Below are 14,617 nucleotides of genomic sequence, written 5' to 3'. Positions count from 1 at the left end.
GCCCTGATTGAGACCAGGTGTAGCTGGTTTATATACACTCTTGGTTTGCAGCTCTCAGTGCTGACTCATTATTTCACATCTGGAGGTATTGTGAGCATCTCCTTGGGGTTTTTCTTCTGTGTTGATATTGAAAGGTTGCATTAGCATTGCTAACACATTTCCCTGAGTGCATTTTATGAGATTGACCAGTTACCCCAGGGTTGTTTTTCCTCTCAGCTGCATGGCAGCACTGGTGTGGTGGTTGCACATTTTTTCAAGTTTATTTTGAAAAGTTCCAGCAAGCTATTTCTTGCAAAGAGTTTTTCTGTTCTCTTCACAGAGGTTTGGAGCACACCTGCACTGATTGGCACCAGCACCTTCGCACCTGCACGTCATCGCAGCAATCACCACACTCTCTTAAGCCTCGCGCAGAGACAACTCCAGCGCCAGATGATTCCTGCTCTCTAAGTGGTATCTTGGCCCTCTCGAGACTCTCACACATCTTTAAGATTTATCTTTGCAAGATTTTCATGTGCTCTAGTGCTGTGACTAACCCGATCTCTCCTCGCCTCTTCCAGTGTCTCCACGTGCCTTCAGTGCTCCGCTCAACCTCTGCCACGCTGCCACACTCTCGCACCAGACCCACTCTCAAGCCGCACCCGCTCCTCCTCACTCACAAGCCTTCATGTCTCACTGGATCCCTCACTCACTCCCCGGACCTGGATTCCCTCCTCCCTCACGTCCGTGTTTCCCTAATAAAACCTTTTAAACTGCTTCAGCTGTCTTCAGCTCTACTTCAAGACAATTTTATATTGGTCTCAGAGATCCTCAAAACATGCCTGTGGAGTTTGTTGCTGAAAAAACATTCCAGTATTGGATTTTTGCATGTCTAAAAACCCCTCTGTGTCAGCCCTGCTCAGAACGAGCTGTTTCTGCTTCTGTGGCTTTAAATGTTACTGAGCTGTTTGACTCCGTCCCTCTTAGGAAATGGATGTGGCTAGGAGAAGAGGGCTGAACTTTCTTCCCAGCGGGGATGGCCAACTCACCACATAACATCATGAGGGGTAAATATGAGGACAGCTTGTTCCAGCACACATTTTCTGAAAGGTGGTGAAAGAGGGGTAGGGATTTTCCTGGTACTTGAGGAGTTTGTGAACAGGCCAGGGGCACATTTTTGTAAGAAAAGCCTGAAAAAGTGATTTTTGCATAGTATATCCCTTTAAGAACAGGAGTTTAGTGGTTTTGGCCCCTTAGGATAATTTTTAGAAAACTGTTTTGTGTCCCACTGCCCCTCCTACCTGACAGGAGACTATAAGAAACAGCGAATCTTTGTATCTTGTAACAGTTAACATGTGAAACTATGGACTTAACAAGAAAGAAATTCTTTCTTTTAGTTCATAAAGTGTGTCCAAGATCCGCTGTCCGATAATGTAATAAGCTTTGCCTTTATTCTCAAAATTGCACCTTATTTTGACTTTTCAACTTTGATCTTCAAACTTGAATTGATCTTTTTTCTCAAAATTTCGATTTTATTCTCAACATTTCAACTTTGATCTTGAAACTTCATTTGAACTTTATTCTTTAACCATTAAAAGCCTTAAACTTAAAAATAAAACGAAGAAAATCCTCATTTTTTTGGAACTGAGACCATCTACCTTCTATCAGATTGTATACAAAAGGTTTTTAAGGAAATTATTGATCATTTTCATCAGACAGAGGTCTAACAAAACTGTGATACAACAGGCTTTAACCTTATTCCCGACATTTTGAATTTTTTCTCATCATCTCAAAGTGCACAGCATTATTTTTCCTTCACCTCTGACCCTAATCCTCTTTGAGCTCACATATTGGGTGAGTTTAGTGCTTTCAAACTGTGGAAGCTCATGAGTAGATTTGCTGTGGCGAGGTGAAAGATCTGCAACTTGACATGCCGTAGAACTGCAACAGCACAGCTGTGCTTTTAAAGCTAAGGTGACGCTGTTAGGCTTAGATCAGAAAAATATAAAGCGTTAAAAACCCATCTACTTGCATAAAAGGGTCATGTTTAATATTTGGGGATTGTGTGCTCTACAGCTCCATAAAAAGATAAGACAACCCTTCATTGATCCCTAGAGGAGAAATTTTGCAGCAGCACATGTAGCCTGTCTACCTTTTCTTCATATTTCTCTTAAGGCAGAAACTAGAACGACTGCCTGACTTTCCTCAATGTTTCCAAGTACAGTGGTGGGTTCAGAAGATGGGCTAGGGTGGTTTTTGTAGTATAAATGTACAAGAAGAAATTGTGCAAAGTTTGATGAAAATCTTTGAACAGGTCTAACATTCATGATTTTAAATTCTATTTGTCTTCTGAGCAGGTCGGAGAGTATCACACCACAGGAATCTGGCAAGATAATCTCTAGAACCATCAGGTAATCAGGCCTTTGCTGACTTTGGTTGGGAGGAGGGAATCAGGTCTGAAATTGGCCGAGCAGTGTACCCTGCTTTACTCTTCATGATCTGTACTATAATTAAATTGTTTTTCCTTCACTGCCTCTCTTCCTTCTCTTCTACCAGACCAGCTCTGTTGACTTATCAGCACTGTGTTGCTCGTATGCAGCGCATAGATATTTTCATCGCTTTCCAAAATGAGCGTGTGCAAAATGAGTGACGACAGTGATTCCCAGTGATAGAATGAAGCCATGTTTACAACATAAATGCATCTTTTAAAATGCAAATTCAGTCCAATCTCCAGATATATATGTCAATAATTCAGCATAGAATTTCTCATCTTTTCTGTTTTCATCATCATAGTGAATTAAATGGCAATCTATTTCAACAGGGAATGGATTTTAGTGAATAACACGGGTGTGTAAATGGTAACTCAAGCCTATGTCAGTGCATCTATTGCTGTTGTTAATAGCTTTCTCTTCTTTCCTTTACATGAGGAAAATTTCATTAATCTGTTTGAGGAAAAATGACATCCTTACACTCTGTTATTGACCATGCAACACACATACACAGAACCAAAAATCAAAACGAAAAGTTGAAAAAAAAAAAGGTCCTCCGGTTCCTAACCTGAGTCCAAACAGACAAAGCTCTAGCCACCACTTATAATGACCTAGTGATTAAGTTTGTTCAATTTTACCACTTTCTTTGTTTCTGATTGAATAACAGAGAGAAACTTCCCCTTCCTCTCCACATTTCTCCATCTGATTCTTTGTAGCTGGAGGTGCCTCTGGTCCAGCAGGCGGTAAGGAAGCTCCAGCTTGGTTTTCACCCCACAGGAGAGTTACCACCGGGGGCTGATAGATGGTGAAGAGGCAGATCTCTGCAGGGATCCCTGGATCTACCCTGCAGCTCCTCTCCTTCCTCTCCCTCCCAACTGCTGGGTCAGGACAGAGACAAACTCCCTACATAGCCTCCTCTCACACAAACACTTAGGAATAGAAATGTTCACACTATGATCGCCTGACTCAGTCATCTCCCTGTGTTGCGGTGTAGAAGGGAGGCCTCCCTGGGCAGCTTTGGTCAGGCTTCTGATTTTATATTAATGATGCTCTTAATTTTGTTTTCTGGGAATAAATAATCCAGTTTGGCTCTTTTTCCCCCACTGTTATGCTGAGGTCAGACTACACAATACAGTGCCTATGAAATGATGTTAAACACTTCTATTGATGTTATAAATCAATCATGGTCAACAAAATTTTACTTTTTGACAAAAAAAAGTAAGAGAAAACCACTTTAATGTCAAATTGAGGACAGATTTCTATAAAGTAATGTCAATCCCATTCAAGTCAGTATTTAGTAGATGCAATCACAGCACTGTGTCTGTTTGGATAGTTCTCAATAAGGTTTGCACATCTGGACACTGCAATTTTTCTCCATTCTTCTTTTCATTTGCACATAAATCAGGTGTGATCACTCAAGCCAAAGATTCTCTATTGGATTAAGGTCTGGGCTTTGACTCAGCCACTCCAGAACATTCACCTTGTAGTTTTTCAACCATTTCTGTGTAGCTTTTGCTGTATGCTTCGGGTCATTCTCTTGCTGGAAATAAATCAGTTTTCTTGCAGACTGAGTAAGGTCGTCCTCCAGGATTTTGTTGTATTTTCTTGCATTCATTTTACCCTCTACCTTTGTGAACCTGCCAGAGTCTGCTGCTGAGAAGCACTCCCACAGCATGATGCTGCCACCACCATGCATCACAGTGGGGTTGGTGTGTTAAAGGTGATGTGCAGCGTTTGGTGTCCCGAAAACATAGTGTCTTGTCTGACGGCTTGAGTACCATTTTGGTCTCATCAGAACAAAATTCTTTCTTCCCTTTGACCATGGAGTCTCCCACATGACTTCAGAGTAGTCATGGGTGTCTTGGTGGGCTCTCTCACTAGTCTCCTTCTTGCATAGTCACTCAGTTTGTGAGGATAGCCTGATCTAGGCCGATTTACACATGTGCTATATTTCTTCCATTTTTTGATGATGGATTTAACTGAACTGTGGGGAATGTTCAGTGCTTTGGATTTTTTTTTTTGTTTCCATCCCCTGACTGATACATTTCAATAACCTTTTCTCTGATTTGCTTGGAGTGTTCTTTTTTCTTCAGGGTGTAATGGTAGCCAGGGATACTGATTAACCAGTGACTCTACCTTCCAGACACAGGTGTATTTATATTACGATCACTTGAGGCACATTCACTGCACTCAGGTGATCCCTGTTTCACTAATTGTGAGTCTACTAGCACCAGTTGGCTGGACAACTGTTGAATTTAGTCAGTCACTTTAAAGGGGGTGAATATTTATGCACTCCATTTTTTACATCACAAATTTTAATTTAATTGATATTACTTTGTAGCCTCCACATGTTTGAGGTGCAAACTCATTAAATCCATGCAAAGAACATCTGAAAGCCTATCTTTTCTTTTAAAGAAGTTCAAACATCAATAACCGGTGATTAAAATGCTGCTTTTATACTGTAAGATGAGTTTGTCTGTGAGTTCCATAATTTGAATATTTCTGTTCCATTCTGCCTCGCCTGTGGAGCACTTTAGTCAGCTGGGACTTTTTTAAATGTGCTATACAAATAGAGCTGACATGACTCTCTGCCTCTGCATGTCAACATCATCCTTGAAAATGTGTTAATTGATCAACTTTGGCATCATTAGACCGGCAGGCGAGGAGATGTGGATGATGAAGCTAGCTCATTAAGCAAACCAAAGAGGCAGTGTAGGTGAGAAAAATATAAAGCTTAAGCAGATTAATGGAACATCAAAATAGTGCTCCGAGGTGATTCTGTGCTCTGATCACAGCGAACATCTCTCCTCATCCCAAATCGCTGAGCTCTCACATCTAAAGAGTATAATGATGCGTTGGCCAAGGGATAATGGACTGTACTGGTTCCCAACTTCTAACAGGGGTCCAATCCCAAGAAATGAGACACAAGCCGAACAAATCAGCTGTTATTTTTCATTGCTCCTCTCTGTAACTGTGAGCTGTTTCATGCCCCTCTCACCCAGATGGTGAGGATGATAATTGGTGCTTCAAAGTTAATGCAGGCTTTTTGCAGTTGTTATTTCTGTCGTGTTTAAGCTTCACCGTTCACCCCCACAACAAAGAAAGAGCCATGAGAAGCAGAGTAACACTCAGAGGTGTCCTGGGAGTGTTTGTGTGTGTGTGTGTGTGTTTGTGTGTGTGTGGGGGGGATATGTTTTAAGAGCACTGCAGCCCCGAACAAACACGCATTATTCATCCTAACACAGCATAATAACTTTAATCCACCTCCTATACACATGAGTGCTCATTAACTCAATTTCCACAGAGACTATTTGAGTGACTAAAACACATTAGCACCACAAACAGCGATCAAAACACCCCATTTATCTCTGTCTACCCGTCACCCGTCCCACAATGCAATCTGATAAACACGCAGGCAAACAATAGAACAAAGAAAGCACAAGGGAAAGCAGGACATCAGTCCAAAACAGCCAGCCTAGAAGAGATAAACAAATCTTTCCTTTTTTTGCATTTACACATTATCTAGGTTATTGGTTTTCCTTCACTGTTCAATGACTGACAGACGGGATGAACGCCGGAGAGACAGGAAAAGACTCGCGTCGTTTATGTTATGTCTGTAATGTTTATTTTAAATGTGCAGAAATAAGGGGATAAACAAATGAAACAGAGGTACGACTGTTCATAGTTAAAAGTTGAAAACTTTTGTTGAAATATTTTACTTTTGTTTTGCCTGTAAGAATTTGTCTTTTTGACATGTAGAGGCTATGCTTGTGATGTCACAGAAACCAAGACAGTCCAGCTGCAGGCTATGCATCTTTTAAAGCCTCTCTTACAGATGGTTCATCTGAGATCTCTATATCTCAGAACAGAATTACACACTAAAACTTTCAAAATGAAACTTTTGGTAAGGGTTAGGATAAGAGTTAGGGTTGGGATATCAAAAGTTACAATTTAAAAACCTGGTTACAAAACTGCTTACAAAATGTTAAATAAAGCCAAGTAAACAATCTGCTTACAGGAAAACATTCTCAAGCAGCAAATGTAGCGTACGTGTCTCTGTTATCTGCATAAGCAACGTAGCTAGAGCTAAGCTCATATGGAACAAAGCAGCTATGTAAGCACATTATCTCTAGAGCTAAATTTGCTTTACATTAAGCTGACGTTACTAAAACTAACTCAGCTAGATAGATAACATAGCTATGTAGCTAACTTGGCTATGTAGCTAAAGTAGCAAATGTAATGAAAGCTAAGCTCACATTGCAGCTATGTAGATAACATATGCTGCTTATGCTATGGCTATGTTTCACTTCCTCTGGTTCAAGGCCGGGTCTCTGGCTTGAGTCTTTGTCCCTCCCACCAGAAAGTCAAAGAGAGACTGAGCGAATCAAAGTGGAGGACTGAAGGCCAAAGACCGATGTTTTAGACGTCCTTCCCTTTGCAGCATCACATGAAGCAATGTTAATTTATGATGACAGTGCAGGCTGATCATCAACATCATAAACAGCTGAAATTTTCACTAAATTTATACTGTATTTATTCTAATGAAACTACAGTGTTAGATAAGATAAGATATTCCTTTATTAATTTAGTGGTCATATTGTGGGATCACAAACACCTGAAGATAAAGAGAAACCGGTAGTCTATTAAAAAACATGCAAAATCTTCCTACCTACCAATGCTTTGTTATAAAATTATTTATTAGCCTAAACATTCAATGTAAAGGCTCACAATCAAACCTGAGGCTCATTAACAATCGGACTGATATAAACTTTATTGACCCCATAATGATTTAAAATGTGTTTCTAACTCACAGACTGCTGCTCTGTCTAATTTCATAGTTAATTTGAGATTAATCGCAAATTAATCGCACTTTTTTATCTGTTCTAAATGTACCATACAGGACTATTTTTCAAGATTTAAATAAGCTTATCAACGCAAGTGGACAAAAATGCTTACTTCATGCAAATGTTTGTTCATTTCGCCGACCCAAAACTGACAGATAATGCACAAAAAGATCTCTAGACTAAGCTCAAAGATACTGAATGCTCCAAAAATATGCTAACAGCATAACATGGTGAACTCATCCCAACAAGGACAACAGGTGGAGATACTGACCTTAATGTAACATTATTGAATAATACCACAATCTAGTGTCCAACTTTAGACTTCTAGAAGTTTACTCCTCTGTTGTTGTTCTCAGCAGCTTTACACAGAACAACAGATCTCATCATCACAAATGTACATAAGTTTAAATCACCTCTGCTCCCCTGTCACACACTAGCCTCTCTTGCTGCCCCCTCCTCCTCCTCCTCCTCCATGATGTAGCTGCTTATTTACCAGCGTTAGACCACCTCTCATAGGGACTGCAGAGCAAGGTTATAATAGTTTTGGATTTTTCATTAGTTTTCATTTCTATTTCGTTTTCACTTTCTGTGTTCGATTTCAGTTTAGTTTTTATTAGTTTTGATTGCTGGTTTATTAGTTTAGTTTAGTTTATATTTTGCAAAAATGTTTCATTTTAGTTCAGTTTTTATTAGTTTCAGTGTTAGTTTTTTGGTTTTTTTTGCAGATAGATGTTGGGGCTGAGTGAGTGTCATACATTTTTTAAAAACATTTTCAAACAGGCTACTCTTCACTTATCATTTTATTTACTTAAAGATGATGTTTGAATACAACTCCAGACATAAAACTACCACTGTGTGAAGTCTTAACCAATCAGATCAGGCAATTTTACTCTCCCAGACTTGGGTGTAGGTGCCAGTCAGTAGGATATTTTGATTCCATTTTTATTTTGTTTTAATTGGTTTTGTAAGCGCACTATACAGTTGTAGTTGGTTGTCATTCTTTTTGGTAAAGCTTAGTTTTTATTTAGTTTCACTTAACGAAAATGATTTTTTAATTTTAGTTTTAGTTATTTAGTAAGTTTTAGTTAATTTTAACAACCTTGCTGCAGAGTCTTTGACACTTTTGCAGCATCTTGATTGAAAGTTTTTTTTTTTTTTTCAATTTGGCATTTATTTACAGTTTCAATCGATCGTTTTAGTAAGTTTCTTTTTCTCCAAATACTTTCAATTTCAAGCAGGAGCTTAGTGGGGATGGGAGAGGGGACCTTTAGGGGACGTGATTGGACCAGTCAACTGGCAATATAAAGGGTCAGTGCAACTGTAGTGCCAGTTCATAGTGGATATAAATAAATGAATAAATCATACCAGCCCAAAAGTGTCTCAACCCACTGGGAAATGCCCGGTATGCCAGATAGCGAGTCCATTCCTGCTTGCAGAGTTGTCTGAGCGTCTCCATTGTAAACAATCCAGCATTGGCTAAGGGGGCGGCTCTCTACATTAGCAGTGTGCTGAGCCACCAAGTGGTACAGCTATTTAAGACTCTATGAACTCCTGGTAACTCAGTTCATGTTGACAGTAGGAGCAAATAACTTCAGTCTTATCGGGCATGATCTGGAAGCTGAACCTGCCATTTAAAAGTCTCTGTCCTTTATCCACTTCTGCTCGCTTGCACTGCATCACGACGGCACCACCTCCTGATGTTTATATAATATCTAAATGTGTGTATATATATATATATATATATATATATATATATATATATATATACACATTTCATATTCAATATTTAAACACTTTTTAAATCCCATCAGTTATAGACTCTTTTAAAACTGCTGATGTTTATATTCTATTTAGAGTCGGTCCTGTCAGTTTATTGATTATTATAAGCTCCGTTTCCATGGTTCATCTCTGGTGTTGTGAGGTTTCACAGACGTCCACTGTGCAGCAGCATCCAATCAGAGAGTGATATCCAATAAGGGAGCAGATGCCTGATCAAAATAAGTGGTGTTGGCATGCTGATGGTACTTTCCAAATTTGCATTCTCAAGTTTTGGAAGGGCTGCTCTATTGTCACAGAAATGTGTGTTTACATTTCAGGTACATACTTTAAAATATCTGGGACATATGCTGTTATTTAGGCTCTTTCAATCAAACTAGAAGGTTATTTGTCGTACTGAAGTATTTGGTTGCCTTCCACTCTCCTTGGCAGAGTAATTTTTTACTATCTATATTAAGGAGGTTGCATTTTAAAGGCTAGAGGAAAGGTGAATCTCAAAAAGTTATTAACATAGTCTATTAATCTCAAAGCAGAAGGTAACTCTTCTTTACCCAAGGACACATTCTTTGTGATGGGGATGATAGAGAAGTGTTTAATGGATCTATTCACAAACTGAGTTGGGATATTTTTTATTTTATCCATGAACTAGATTTCATTTGTTTAAATGAAGGGACTGTTATTATTCTTCTGATTCTTTCCCTCAGTGAGTTTTGAGCATTCAGAACCTTCTGTTGTGCTGCCTTTTTAATCCCTTGTTAAACCTCAGTCCAAACAAACTTTTTGCATTAATTTAAACTTTAACCCATGGTCTTTCACAACTATTTTTAACTTTGAAAAAACTTTTAAATCCTGGAACAACTGGTAAATTAATTCATTAAAATATGTGTGTCCAACTCAAGGGTAGTTTGGTATTTTGGGTCAATTAGGTTGAAAGTATTTGTTTTAAGTTAACCTTAGCAGAAAATGGTGAATAGCCAGACAACTATACATTGGGAATTTCAATAACAGGCTACTCAGGTTTGTTCGACTGACAAGGCAGGAGATTAGTTTCAAAGTTTCGAGCACAGGGATGCTCATAAGTGTACCTGGTACCAGATTACCCTAAGTCAAAGATCTATGATCAGCTTTGTTGTCTTTTCATCAGATCTGTGGCCATATGTCTTGGACTCTTTGGTGAAGAGAGGTGCAGAGCTGTCAAATTATCACCACCTGGTGGAGAGTTGGATCAAACGGCTGGGGAAGCTGCCAGACAGACCTGGTAAACCTAAACGAGTAGTGCGGGTGAACTGGAAATGGAAGGAGTCTGGGAAGGCTATGGAGAAGGACTTTCCAGTTGCCCCAAAGATGTTTAGGCAAAGCCGAGCTCTTCTCAGGCTGTTCTCAGCAGGAGTGGGGAACTGCTGGCTCTGACTGGGGATGCTTGTGGACAGCAGAAGAAACACTTTGAGGGACTCGTTAATCCGGCCAATATGTCCTACAAGGAAGAGGCTGAGTCACCTGGAGGTGACCGAGTTAGTCAAACAGCTCCCCATTGGCAAGGCCCCAGCTATAAATGAGAGTCACCCTGAGATGCTTAAGGCTTTAGACATTGTTGGGCTGTCATGGCTGGCACACCCTTGCAATGTGGCATGGAGGTCTAGAACAGTGCCTGTGGAGTGGCAGACCAGGGTGGTGGTTTTAAAAAGGGGGGCCAGAGTTTGTGCTCAAATTATCAGGGTGTCACACTGCTCAGCCTCCCTGGGAAAGTTTACTCTTGGGTGTGGGAGAGGAGGCTCCAGCCAATCACAAACCTGAGTGTCAGGAGGAATAATGCAGATTTCATCCTGGCTGTGAGACAGTGGACCAGCTCTTTACTCTTGCGGGACTTCCTGAGGGAGCATGGGAATTTGCTTATCCAGTCTACGTTATTTTTTTGTGGATTTGAAGAGGGCTTACGATTGTGTACCTCAGGGGGTCATGTAGGGGGTAATACAGGAATATGGGGCCACTGAGCTGCTGTGGCAAGCCATCAGGTCCCTGTTAAACTAGTGAAAGCTGTGTCTGCATTCTCAGCACAAAGTCAGACACATTCCAGGTGCGTGTTGGCCTCTACCAAGGCTGCCCCTTATCTCTGATTCTGTTTGTGATTTAATGGATTTCAAGGCACAGCCAGGAGGAAGATGATTTCCAGTTCAGGGACCTCAGAATTCTGTCCCTGCTTTTTGCAGGTGATGTGGTTTTGTTGGCTTCTTCAGCTGGGGACCTCCGGCGGGCATTGGGTCAGTGTGCAGCTGAGTGCAAAGCAGTCGGGATGAGAGTGAGCACCTCCAAGTCCAAGACCATAATCCTCTACCAGAAAACGATGGATTGCTCCCTTCAGGTGGGGAGTGTGTCTCTGACTTAGGTGAAGGAGTCCAAGTTTCTTGGTGTCTTGTTCATGAGTGAGGGTAAAAGGGAGCATGAGATTGACAGGTGGATTGGTGCAGCATCAGCAGTACCGCAGACATCGTGACAGTCTGTTGTGGTAATGAGAGAGCTAAGCTGAGAGGTAAAGCTCTCCATTCTCCGATCTACCTCCGAAGTCTCACCTATGAACTCTGGGTAATGAGAGCCTTAGAGATAGGTTGAAGAGTTCAGTCCATCCAGAGGGAACTAAGAGTAGAGCCGCTGTTTCCCTGCATTGAAAGGAGCCAGTTGAGGCGGTTTGGACATCTGATTAGGATGCCTCTTGGGTGCCTCTCTGTAAAGGTCATGGGACGTGACCCCGAGGAAGACCCAGAATGCACTGGAGGGATTGTATATCCTATCAGGTCTGGATTCCCCCGAAAGGAGTTGAAAAGTGTTGCTGGGTAGAGGGATGTCTGGGTTGACTACATAATAAAAAGGCTACAAGTCCATCAGTTCTGGGTCATCAATAAGTTACTTTAAAAACACAGCAAACTATAAAACAAAGCAAGGAAACTCGACATTAAAAGCACAACAATAAAATAAATGATCCAGGCTTGTAGTTCCTTCAAATATAAACAGGTCTAAGATGCAGTCTTTATGTGTAGCAGATGTCATGAAAAGCCAGGAAGAATAAGGAGAGGTACTTAGCTGACAAGAGAGGCGAAGCGTACTTCACCTCTCCAAGTGTCTCACTGCGCCTCCTATACACGTCGCTCTCTCACTCCAGAGCCGATTTGCTGCTGAGGCACTGTTGTCGTGGGTTGCCAGGCCCTGCTGTTCCCTTGGTCAGCATCTCCCTTGCTGCCATGCCTCCTGGTTCTCCTCACCCAGGCTGCGTGCTATCGTCCGTGCCCCCTTTGACACAGGCTGCTGCTTCACCCTTGTGGTTCTCTCTCACTGACTGCACCCACATCTCCAACGCCGGTCTCTGGCCATGTTTCTCGAGCTCTGCTCCTCTGGCATCCTCTCACTTGCGCTCTCCTGCTCACCTGTGCTTACTCACACCAATCACCCAGAGAGAGAGCCCACACCCCTTAAGTGTGCACGGCTGATGCGCTCTCCCAGTGCGGACAGGTGTTTTGAATAAGAAATTAGACTGTGCACACAGGAGGACAAGGGGGAGAGGATTCAATCATGCAGGGAAAAAACCCAGTCACACACACCCTGTGACACTCTTTCCTTGAAACACTTTTATCCCTGAAAAATAAGCATTGGCATTGGAATCCTCTAGTTTGGAGAAAAAACAACATGGCAGAAAATACTCCTCATGTTTCATTATAAGGTTGTATGAGAGTTTTGCTGGCAACACAAGATTTTAATGTTTCAAACTAGGCCACAGCATACCTAAGTTTGGAAAGGCTGTTGTAAGACAATAAAAATATGTCTAGACCACCAGTCTAAACCAGTATGTGCACCAGCCTCTAAAATGCAGTTTACTTCAAACGTTTGTCCACGTCATAAGCTGTTTGCTGTGACACAGCTGCCTCTGATAAATATTTTTTATATGAAAATATCCTCCTCAGACATGCACATTTTGATAATTACTAGGTTTTGCAAAAATGAGTGGTACAAGCAAATGATATGTTTTACGTTGAAATAACCTGCATAAATAAATTGATTTTTTTCATTCAAGGTGTGAGAGGGCAGGAATTTTAAGGACAATTCACCGCAATGCTAATACCGCAATTGATTATGTGTTCTATGGCCACTCGACACAACACTGTCCAAGGTTCAAAACGAAACTTGTTTGTTTATGCTTGGTAATGTTTGTCGCTTGATGTGGTTGCAAATTTGACAGGTTTTATCAACAGTAACAAGCTACAACATCGCTAAACAGGAAGTACTCGTATGAGGACATTAGGACTTTTTAGTGGTGTAAAAAAGAGGGATTACAGCTTGGACAAATTTTGGACAGAAACCAACAGTTTACAGGTAAGAGTGAGAATAAATGCTTATTGCATGTGGTAATAATTAGTCTACATTAATTTTTATTAGTATGGGATGTATTTCCAGGGCATATTTCTTTATCAAGTGCAGAAAGATTGCTGAATAAGATCAAAGCAGAAAACTCTTGAGGTATCTCATTCAGGAAGTACCTCATGCTGGGTTGTCTGCCATTTTATTTTTCATGATGATGTTTAAAAACATGTTCTTCAAGACTAAAAGGACATTCAGGAGAAATGTATTATTTACTTTTTATTTTGTGGCACAGTCTTGTATAAGTATTTGAATATTTTCTATGGGCCATTCTACCAAAATGGTGCAATCTGTGGTCCAAAAACGTAAAATTGGGATAATCTTGCATATTTAGCAATAAATTAGCCAATATCTCATGAAAAACAAAAATATACTTAGTATAATTCTAAGCTAGATTTAGAATAAATACTCATTTATTGGGTACTTTGTATTTGTTGATGGGTACGGAAGAGGATTAAGATTTTGTGTTGCTTTTTTAAAAATAACTTTTTGATATATTTTAAAAAGAAGGAAATATAAACATTTATATTATAAATATTTTTCTACAATAACACAGCTGCCACAACCATCATTTCTCAAATAAAGAATTATTGAACAATCAGTTATGATGTTCTGATGTTAAGTTAAATGTAGATTAAAACTGATGAATCTGTCACTTAGAAACCAGTTCATATAAGTGTATGCCTTTTACAACAAAAACTATTATTGCAAGTAGAGAAATGCCTAAAAAATAACACTTAAAATTTAATAAAAGATGGCAATAGCTGAATAAATGTTTTAAGATAAATCTTGTATGAAGGGGCACTAAGGGGCACTTATGTAGGCGACCTGGGTTCGAATCTGGCCTGTGGCCCTTTTCAGCATGTCTCTTCCCACTCTCTCTCCCGTTTCCAATTCTTTCCACCATCCTCCCCCTATTGATTAAAGGCATGAAAAGCCCAAAAATAAATCTTAAAAAAAAAAAAAAAAATGCTGCATAATATCATTTTATTTTCTTACAGAAGTTTTTTGGCTCAGTAGTGAAAAAGTTGGAGGACAAAAAATATTAGGGAACTGTGAAAACAAAATCAAGATTTAGTTGGAAAAATGTAGAAATGTGTAACTGAGTGTTTTCATAATGAAGGCATG

The 14,617-nt window shown here is 40.2% G+C and overlaps 1 long non-coding RNA gene across 1 annotated transcript; it reads left to right on the top strand.

Annotated features, from left to right (window-relative positions):
* Positions 1–319: 319 nt before the first annotated feature.
* Positions 320–3,638, top strand: LOC121516591. Its single transcript, XR_005992492.1, has 4 exons — positions 320–450; positions 558–1,043; positions 2,334–2,387; positions 3,182–3,638. It is a non-coding gene; the product is annotated as an uncharacterized LOC121516591 (long non-coding RNA).
* The last annotated feature ends 10,979 nt before the right edge of the window (positions 3,639–14,617 follow it).

The sequence above is a fragment of the Cheilinus undulatus genome, linkage group 10 (genome assembly GCF_018320785.1).
Source record: "Cheilinus undulatus linkage group 10, ASM1832078v1, whole genome shotgun sequence".
Taxonomy (NCBI): domain Eukaryota; kingdom Metazoa; phylum Chordata; class Actinopteri; order Labriformes; family Labridae; genus Cheilinus; species Cheilinus undulatus.
The sequence above is the reverse complement of the archived record's forward strand: the minus strand, read 5'-3'. Positions and strand labels throughout refer to the sequence as shown.